This window comes from Salmo salar, chromosome 04, assembly GCF_965601325.2.
Source record: "Salmo salar chromosome 04, fSalSal1, whole genome shotgun sequence".
NCBI classification, from domain to species: domain Eukaryota; kingdom Metazoa; phylum Chordata; class Actinopteri; order Salmoniformes; family Salmonidae; genus Salmo; species Salmo salar.
This window is the reverse complement of record NC_138294.1, coordinates 12,439,869-12,451,205: the sequence shown is the minus strand read 5'-3', so window position 1 is coordinate 12,451,205 and position 11,337 is coordinate 12,439,869.

Sequence of the window (11,337 nt, the reverse complement as noted above, 5' to 3'; positions counted from 1 at the left end):
ATAGGCCTGGGAGGAGTCTGAAAGAAAAATATATACAAAATAGTAAAATAAAATATATATTATATTAAATAACCAGTAATAGTACTAAAAGAGAAAATGCTTTTTTAAACTGTACATTTGAAATATATTAACACATCACCTAACTCCCTGTTTCTGTTTCTCACTGTTAGGCCATGGTTTGTAGTTAAATGACCTTTGGTTGATTGATGGTTGTTTATCTGAGGAATCCTCGATAAAGTGGTTCCTATCCCAATGTCCTCTTGATGTATAGACTCTACAAGATTCGTATAGGTATCGTCAGAGTCTGAAAAAAAAACATTATTTGAAATAGTTTTAACACATTCTTTCAACAAAATTATAACTGCAATAAAAACTGTTCATACCGTATGCATAGACAGCATGCTGTTGAATCCAATCGTTTTCAGACCAGTCGGCCTTCTCTGGCAGAGGTGATGCAGTTCTGTGTATTTGAACTACAGTTCTGTGGAGCCGTGCAGGATATGGAATATTCACCGAATGGCTGGGACTTCTTGGAGGTGTGTATATGTATGACAAATCTTCGATTCTTGGGGTGTTTTGAGTTTTTTCAAAGCCGGCCGTACAGAACGGTGGAATATCGTCGTTTTCATTACCCTCGTAGTCATTCAATGGTAGAGCACATACTGCCTCGGGTATTCTTGTCTGGTGGCTGTCAGCTGTAACACACAATATTAGGTTTTTAAAAATAGTGTACACACTTTGTTTAATGCTTAATGTATGAAGATTATTACGTATTTTATTTTTTGACTCACATCTAAAATATCTTGAAGGCGTAGGACTGAGTAAAGATACACCGGCGTTCGATTGTTCCTCAAAATCATCGTCTTCTATAATTATAACTTCTGATGGTTGATGATCCAAATCAATTATTGCAGGTAACAGCTGGGTAAATGCCGGGTATCCTATAGACGTTTTAAATAATATTAAAATATATTCATACAAAATATATACATTTTTACTTAAAAATACATACAATTGACATAAAAACAACATATAGTAATAATATGAATTACCTGAAAATGGAATGTCTTCCTGTTTTAATATATATATATATATATATATATATAACTTAAATATTTGAAGAAACCTTATGAGAGAGAATGGTTGTGCAGGTGGTAAATATGATCAAATATATATTTATCTATGCTATTATGCAAAAATGTTAGCTACATTCGACAAGAAACATCTAAAATGAAAAGTCATGTAATGTTTGGTTATGTAACTGAGTATCCACTAGGTGGTGCCCTTGATCCATTATGTGGTGCCATTGGTCCACTCTTGAGTATATCTTTGCTATTCCTGTGTTCATAGAACACATGCAAATGAAAGTTTTAATGGTCACATACACAGTGTTAGCAGATGTTAATTTTCTAGCTTATAGTTCCGACAGTGTAGTAATATCTAAGAAGTATTATCTACCAATTCCCAAAAACTACCTACTACACACATAATCGAACAAGTAATCTAACAATTCCCCACAAACTACATAACACACACACACATATCTAAAAAGACTGAATGAGAATATTTACATATATATATATATATATGGATGAACGGTGGCCGAGCGGCATAGGCATGGTGCAATAGATGGTATAGATACAGTATATAAATGTGATATGCTTAATGTAAGATATGTAAACATTATTAAAGCGGCATTATTTAAAGAGGCATTGTTTAAAGGGGCATTGTTTAAAGTGACTAGTGATCCATTTAATAAAGTGTCCTGTGATTGGGTCTCAGTGTTGGCAACAGCCTCTCTGAGTTAGTGATTGCTATTTAACCGCCCGATAAATACGTTTTATCCAAAACACTTTGTGTTAAACCCCTACGTAGACCCTAGGCTTTATCCAAAACATTTTGGGTTAAACCCCTATGTAGACCTAGGTTTTATCCAAAACATTTTGGGTTAAATCCCTACGTAGACCCTAGGCTTTATCCAAAACATTTTGGGTTAAACCCCTATGTAGACCCTAGGTTTTATCCAAAACACTTTGGTTTAAATCCCTATGTAGACCCTAGGTTTTATCCAAAACACTTTGGGTTAAACCCCTATGTAGACCCTAGTCCATTCTCGTTTAACAAATAAATAAAACATGTATGAATAACCCATCCTCTCTTTCAATATATATATAGATATATATATATATATATATATATATATATATATATATGGCTATATATATATATATGGCTATATATATATATGGCTATATAATACTGTATTAAAAATCATTCCTTTTATAATATACAATATATTCATATTGATAAACAGGCATATTTAGTTATAAAAAGCATTCATTATATTGTAATTTAACTCACCGTCACAATTCTTCACGGGGGAATAAAGGATTCCCTGATTATCTTTTAGCTGTTCGGTCTTCAGAACTGCAAAGCTACTGTGTCCTAAATGAGAAAATGCTTATAGGGTGGTAGGGGACAGGTATCCTCTTTGTTTAAGAGAATGGCCTGATTGATTGCGACAACCATACCATGACACGTCCTGAGAACCCATTCTGACATTCATTTTGAAAAATTTTCTGATCCCCCCATTTGTTTATGCTGAGGTCTTTTGGAGGTTCAGAGGTCATGAGGTCCTTAGCCGCCACAACACCCTACTGTTTTCAGACAGTTGTTTCAAAGACCTTCCACACACACACACACACACACACACACACACACATAGCCTGATATTTCATTCAATGTAAATTACATTTTTTAAACCTTTAGTACCGAAATGTATACATATTGCACGTTTATTTAACAATCCTACATATACATGTTTTACAAGTATTTCCTTTTCTTAGACAAAAATTCTCAGACACTGTCTCTTCCTCCCTTGATCTCCAGCGCCTTCCAGGTTTCGTATGTTTTCTTTTCCATGATAAATCAGTCTTTAGGCCCATGTTCTGTCTTGAAGACAGAAGCGCCCGTAGACGCAAATGTTCACGATTTTGGAAAAGAGTTTCCACATTTCATCATTTCAAGGACTTTAAAGTAATCTCCCCACCTAAAGCTAAAGACAGGCACAAAATATACTGCTCAAAAAAATAAAGGGAACACTTAAACAACACATCCTAGATCTGAATGAAAGAAATAATCTTATTAAATACTTTTTTCTTTACATAGTTGAATGTGCTGACAACAAAATCACACAAAAATAATCAATGGAAATCCAATTTATCAACCCATGGAGGTCTGGATTTGGAGTCACACTCAAAATTAAAGTGGAAATCCACACTACAGGCTGATCCAACTTTGATGTAATGTCCTTAAAAGAAGTCAAAATGAGGCTCAGCAGTGTGTGTGGCCTCCACGTGCCTGTATGATCTCCCTACAACGCCTGGGCATGCTCCTGATGAGGTGGTGGATGGTCTCCTGAGGGATCTCCTCCCAGACCTGGACTAAAGCATCCGCCAAATCCTGGACAGTCTGTGGTGCAATGTGGCGCTGGTGGATGGAGCGAGACATGATGTCCCAGATGTGCTCAATTGGATTCAGGTCTGGGGAACGGGCGGGCCAGTCCATAGCATCAATCTACACACAATACTCCATAATGACAAAGGAAAAACATGTTATTAGAAATGTTTGCTAATTTATTAAAAATCAAAAACTGAAATATCACATTTACACTTTTTGGGTTACTACATAATTCCAATTGTGTTATTTCATAGATTTGATGTCTTCACTATTATTCTACAAAATAGTCAAAATAAAGAAAAACCCTGGAATGAGTAGCAAGTGTCAAAACTTTTGACTGGTACTGGATGGAGCGAGACATGATGTCCCAGATGTGCTCAATTGGATTCAAGTCTGGGGAACGGGCGGGCCAGTCCATAGCATCAATGCCTTCCTCTTGCAGGAACTGCTGACACACTCCAGCCACATGAGGTCTAGCATTGTCTTGCATTAGGAGGAACCCAGGGCCAACCGCACCAGCATATGGTCTCACAAGGGGTCTGAGGATCTCATCTCGGTACCTAATGGCAGTCAGGCTACCTCTGGCGAGCACATGGAGGGCTGTGCGGCCCCCCAAAGAAATGCCACCCCACACCATGACAGACCCACCGCCAAACCGGTCACGCTGGAGGATGTTGCAGGCAGCAGAACGTTCTCCACGGCGTCTCCAGACTCTGTCACGTCTGTCACGTGCTCAGTGTGAACCTGCTTTCATCTGTGAAGAGCACAGGGCGCCAGTGGCGAATTTGCCAATCTTGGTGTTCTCTGGCAAATGCCAAACGTCCTGCACGGTGTTGGGCTGTAAGCACAACCCCCACATGTGGACGTCGGGCCCTCATACCACCCTCATGGAGTCTGTTTCTGACCGTTTGAGCAGACACATGCACATTTGTGGCCTGCTGGAGGTAATTTTGCAGGGCTCTGGCAGTGCTTCTCCTGCTCCTCCTTGCACAAAGGCGAAGGTAGCGGTCCTGCTGCTGGGTTGTTGCCCTCCTACGGCCTCCTCCACGTCTCCTGATGTACTGGCCTGTCTCCTGGTAGCGCCTCCATGCTCTGGACACTACGCTGACAGACACAGCAAACCTTCTTGCCACAGCTCGCATTGATGTGCCATCCTGGATGAGCTGCACTACCTGAGCCACTTGTGTGGGTTGTAGACTCCGTCTCATGCTACTACTAGAGTGAAAGCACCGCCAGCATTCAAAAGTGACCAAAACATCAGCCAGGAAGCATAGGAACTGAGAATTGGTCTGTGGTCCCCACCTGCAGAACCACTCCTTTATTGGGGGTGTCTTGCTAATTGCCTATAATTTACACCTGTTGTCTATTCCATTTGCACAACAGCATGTGAAATGTATTGTCAATCAGTGTTGCTTCCTAAGTGGACAGTTTGATTTCACAGAAGTGTGATTGACTTGGAGTTACATTGTGTTGTTTAAGTGTTCCCTTTATTTTTTTGAGCAGTGTAGTTGACCTCTGTGCAGGCTTTTGAAAATACATATGAACTAACTGATTTGGTGGCATTTAAAATAATGAATTTGGCACAACCTACAATTGTCACTTTGGAGTCTGGACTATATGCCACTGAACAGATTCTTATGGCTTTCAAATCATCTCGCCCGCAGACTTCCTCTTCCAATGCGTACCCCGGGAGGGTTGTCCCACTCAGGGCCTGTTCGATCTGACATAGAGCAAGTCGTATCTTAAGCCATTCTCTCATCCCGAACGCAGGAGAAAAACACCCTGTTTTCGGTTGAAAAAGGGTGTTGAGGCAGCCATTTGTGAAAATCTTCACAGTTGAATCGTCCGGTTTGAAAATGTAACCCATAAGTCCGTCACTCATGTCCACCACACAATTAGGGCATAACAAAGAATGGCTTCGATGGTTTTGTCATTGTGTTCATGACACGAAGGACACAATACACCGACAATTGGTCTAGGAGACATGTTTTATTTCTTTCTTCTTTAGAGTCTTCTGTGGTTTATCTCTCGAGGTTTCTTGTTGCTCGTAGTGATCACAGCTCTTTACTTAAACTGACCAATACCTACCCCCCGCGTAAATAACTGTTTCATATACAACATCACTAAACAGTAGAGACAAACTCACTACAACAGTGCCCTACTCTTTCAAATGTTCAAACACATTCCACAGTTCAACAAGGTCACTACACATCAATCATCATGATAACTTTAATGCAAACACATGCTTTACCCTAAACAGATGCACTATCAGGTTACATAAACACTCACTCGATAGCGTGAGAACGGCAGGACCGGATGTACATATATGGGCATAACCACGTGACACATAAAATACCTCATCAATCACTTTTTCACCTGTGCCGAATACTGTATTCTCTCTCACCTATAACGGTGTTGTACTTGTACACCTATAACGGTGTTATACTTGTACACATATAACGGTGTTATACTTGTACACATATAACGGTGTTATACTTGTACTCCTATAACGCTGTTATACTTGTACTCCTATAACGCTGTTATACTTGTACTCCTATAACGGTGTTATACTTGTACTCCTATAACGGTGTTATACTTGTACTCCTATAACGCTGTTATACTTGTACTCCTATAACGGTGTTATACTCTGTACTCCTATAACGGTGTTATACTTGTACACCTATAACGGTGTTATACTTGTACACCTATAACGGTGTTATACTTGTACTCCTATAACGGTGTTGTACTCTGTACACCTATAACGGTGTCGTACTTGTACACCTATAACGGTGTCGTACTTGTACACCTATAACGGTGTCGTACTTGTACACCTATAACGGTGTCGTACTTGTACACATATAACGGTGTCGTACTTGTACACCTATAACGGTGTCGTACTTGTACACCTATAACGGTGTCGTACTTGTACACCTATAACGGTGTCGTACTTGTACACCTATAACGGTGTCGTACTTGTACACCTATAACGGTGTCGTACTTGTACACCTATAACGGTGTCGTACTTGTACACCTATAACGGTGTTATACTTATACACCTATAACGTGTTGTACTTGTACACCTATAACGTGTTGTACTTATACACCTATAACAGATGTATAAATGGTGAAATAACAGTGCCGTCTGAAGGTTGCATTGCCAAATGCAAAAACATAACCCAGTATGTCAAAAAAAGCTGTGCTTTATAAATAGTGACATAACGCATGCTAACTAATGCCTAATGTATGAAAATACGCAACACAAGAACGCAAGTCAAGTTACATTTTGGGTGGCACAATTTTACATATTTGTGTAGTGCAACTACACTGGACAACACATAGCTCATTGCGTTCTTGCGTTGTAAACTTGCATAATTGGTCTAATGCTTTCATTGCAGAGCCAACAGGTTCCATTGGAGCCTCCATTTGCTTTGATAAGGGGTCTCCAGCCCTCTCCTCTGGTCCCTGCATGAAGGCTCTGATGTCAACAACAGTTTGACATGATTGTCACAAACACTCTTACGTCGCACGTTGTTTTACTCTTGATTGACTGAAATACATTTATCTAGAAACTGTAGAGTATGAAATGTGTTCCTTTAAAACAGGTTGGGTTCATGAGACTGTACCGCCATAAATGTTATCTGTTTTTCTCCTCCACTAATCCCTCTCTACTTCCAGTCAATGGCATTTTCCCTCTAGGTGGCGGCAGAGTGACCTTTGTGGACTTTGTGAAGCTAATGGGTCAGAACTTAGATGTTGGCAGACTCAGCAGACATGATAGGAGCAGTGGTGACCCGTCATTTTTTTGAGGGGGGGCTTGCCTGTTTTGCATGTTATTCTGGCATTAATACTTGTCACATACCAGTTTGCAAACAATGTAAAAAAAATAAAAAATAAACATTTTGTTAATGAAGCCGCATACAAACATTGTCTATTTTTTTCTTTCTTGAGTAAGGCAGCTCCAAATTGCAGGTGTTTCAGCCTAGCTCAGTGCTTTCTGTGGTGGTGGGGCAGCCAGCAGAAAAATACGGAGCGTAGGTGTAGGTAATGTTCTCTAGTTGCGCCTTGATTAGCTCAGTGTTCTGCACTCCTGGGGACAGTACGTCACCGCCAAGTCTAAGGGTAGACCTCAAATTCAAGCCCCTTGGGTGCTGCCGTAGAGTTACATTAGAAGTGGCTACCAAGAAGGCTCAAGTTCATTGGCCACAGATAAAATGACGTCACATCACGTTATATCTACAGTAGCTTTGATTGGACTGATCATGTCAACATTACACTTTCAAAATCTTAATCTCAGTCATCATCATGAATCAAGTCGGCAATCTACTGGCAAAACCTTTTTAATCCTTGTCATATGAAGATAAATAATTAAGAGAAATTATAGATAAAACGTATCGGCGCTCATAGGCCATTGGACATAAACATGTCACAAGTTGGAAATCGCAAATTCAACAATGAATGGCTTGGAAGGAATCAGTGACAGTGGCTAACTGCAAGCCTTGCAAAGCAATCACTAACCTGCTATTCAGTGGAGTGGCTGTGTGGTCCCAAATCTGGGATTAAGTGTCTCTTTTCCAAGTTTAAAATGATAAACATTCAACATTGGCCATGCTGTCAATGAAGCAGGATTTGTGCCGTGATCAAAACAACTTAACTCGGAACAACGAAAACTTGACTTCAGTGAATTCAAGACAACTGGGAATTCCTGAAAAAACGAGCTCCGACTGGGAAATACGTTTTGAACGGTCATCCAACTCGGAATTGTAAGTCGGGAACTCGGACCTCTTTCTAGAGCTACGAACTGAAGATCAATGACGTCATCATAATTTGACCTCATTTTTTTCCAGAGTTCCCAGTTGTCTTGAAAGCACCATCAATCCAGAGAATGCCAGACTTTGATTACAAAATTTGCCCATGAAGGACCGCCGTCCCGCCTTCCTGTTCAAGTGAGCACAGCACAACAAGGTGAGCCCAAAAATGACTTGCATGCTGCTGCATATATAATGCAATATGCCAGGGAGATATGTATACTGTAGCTAAGAAAGTAATACTAAGTGTATGTTGTGTAGTAAGCTGTTAGTAGCCCATGTGCCTCACCCTAAAAATGTGGTCTATTTACGCCTCTTAATTTCGCCTACTGTTATGACTTGGTGGTGCACATGTAGCCTATAACCGGTTTTAGAGAAATGTAATCATCAAATTTTGTAAGAGCTTTGTCTGCTTATATGCCCCCTTTATTTATACAACAGTTCTGACTTGGTGTACAGGGAGAACACTGTAAGAATGGCCCATGTTCTGAATTCTGTCGCTGTACATTTCAAAAGTGCTAAACAAATAGTTATATTGATTATGTCCATACTAGCTTGCTCATTAATGTCATAATCGAAATTACAGATTGCCTCTTATCCGCTTATCATCCCCTTATGCCATAGTTTGTACATCTCAATTGTCATTAGAAACCACATTTGTTTAAGCAAGTCAGCCATATCAGCTATGTTTTTTAGACGGCAGTAAATGAGGCTGAATGAACTGTTTCGCTGCCAGACAAGGCTCCGCTGATAGCCAGGTGTAGCAGTTGTAAGATGGGACAGCTTTATGTCGGCCCTAACAGTTTGTGGGTACTATTTGTCACAGTTAAAGTGCAATTAATGTATTGTTTAGTGGTGTAGTGTCTTTGCTGGCATTTTTCTTCTTTTTCTTTGCCCCACCAAGATTTACAAACTAAATCACCACTGGATAGGAGTGAATGGATGCTTTCAGAGGTATGGAGTCTACATGACTGTTTAAATCTGTTGATACTGTAGAATCACCTAATATCAAAACTGTTCACTTATTTCCTCTCTCAACCTGCTCTTCCTCTACTTCTCTTCTTCTCTCCTGCTCTCACTCACTTTCATACATTTGTGGGTGTATTTGTTCTTACTTATTTTCATTGCTATAGAAACAAGCCCTAACAATACTTAATGTCTGTTTTAATTGCATAACTTACATTCTAATAATACATTTATTTGTAAAGCATTTTTTATGCATTTTGTTGATAGCGCTACGCCATATAGTCAATTAACAAATATTGATTAATTATTTAAAGAAAAGGTCTGTGGTATGATTATATTATAAGGTAGATTAGGAGGGGGGGGGGGGGAATTCATCCTACTGTATAATAAAAATATTTCAAGAGTTTTAAAATGTTAATTTTAATATTTTTATTAACTTAAAATATATCTATGAGCGAATGAAGTAAAATAAACGTAATCTCAATTAACAGTTTTTATTTAAAAGTGGTATACATCGTTGTTAGTATGATGGATCATAGGATATGATACATGCATTTTTCTACAATAAAATAATGCTGAGATTTTGAAAGTAAATCAGGGGTATATAAAAAGTATTTCAATGATAAATGTTGTACATTTGATGTTAAGTAGTTGATGAATCATTGCTTATGCATTTTTCTAAAGTAAAAGAATGAAGATATTTTTTGGGGAAATCAGATGTGTATACATTCTTTACATTTGACAAATCTGAGACAAATAAACAAACAATGGAATAATTAACTTGTTACATGACAGAAATGAATATTTTAACATGCATGCAACTAAAGTAGCCCAACTTCATTTCATAAGATGAGGACTAAGATGTTCTCTTCTTACAAAACTACAAAAGCCTTTCACAATGCACAGTATGCATGCATCTGTTTCAAAGGCTTTTTGTAAAGGTGTAAAACATAGCATTACATATAGAATCACATATCTATGGATGTAAATCACAATGGACAATATTTACAATCACATTATGTACAGTCTGCACTGATCTATGGATCCCTTTAGTCCATCACTGGGCTAGTCCTTCAAAGACTGTATAAATGATACACAAGATAAAACTAAATCAAACCAAAGATAATATACAATATCTAAGATCAAACAAACAAAATGATATTTCTTTCATAAGTAGTTACACTTCTATCTTGTAGGTATTGTCACGTCCTGGCCAGTATAAGGGTTAATTGTTATTGTAGTTTGGTCAGGACGTGGCAGAGGGTATTTGTTTTATGTGGTTCAGGGTGGTGTGTTAGGAGGGTGTTTGATTTATTATTTCCGGGTTTTGAGTTATGGTCTATGTTTATGTATTTCTATGTGTAGTCTAGTGAGTGTGTTTCTATGTTGAGTTAATTGGGGTGGACTTCCAATTGAAGGCAGCTGTTTGGTGTTGCCTTTGATTGGAAGTCCTATATTAGTTGGGTGTGTTTGTCTTGTATTTGTGGGAGATTGCGTGTTTTTGTGAGCCTGCAAAACTGTCATTTGTCGTGCTTATTGTTTTCTTGTTTTTTTCGTGTTCAACGTTCGTTAAATTAAGAAAATGAACACCAACTCTGCTGCATATTGGTCCACCTTTTCAGACGACGATTTCGCTATATTGTCCTCTGACGAAGAAAGCCGTGACAGGTATATCCTTGTTTCATTATATTCATCCCAATGAGCATAATCTACATTCAATTCTAATCCAGCTGTTTATACAAATGATGTGAATATATTTGTCTAACATTGAGAATTGAAGACTCCAGTCCAAGTCAACTAGTAGTCAACAGTATGATTATAATCTCTATCCAGCACAGCCAGAAGAGGACTGGCCTCCCCTCAGAGCCTGGCTCCTCTCTAGGTTTCTTCCTAGGTTCCTGCCTTTCTAGGGAGTTTGTTCTATGCACCGTCCCTCTACATCTGCATTACTTGCTGTTTGGGGTTTTAGGCTGGGTTTCTGTATAATTATCTGCTGATGTAAAAGGGCTTTATAAATGCGTTGATTGATTGAGTATGTGTGGTATAACTCCACTTTCCTTCATATACTGCAGTTATCTGTCAGTCTACAGTATGGTATAACTCCACC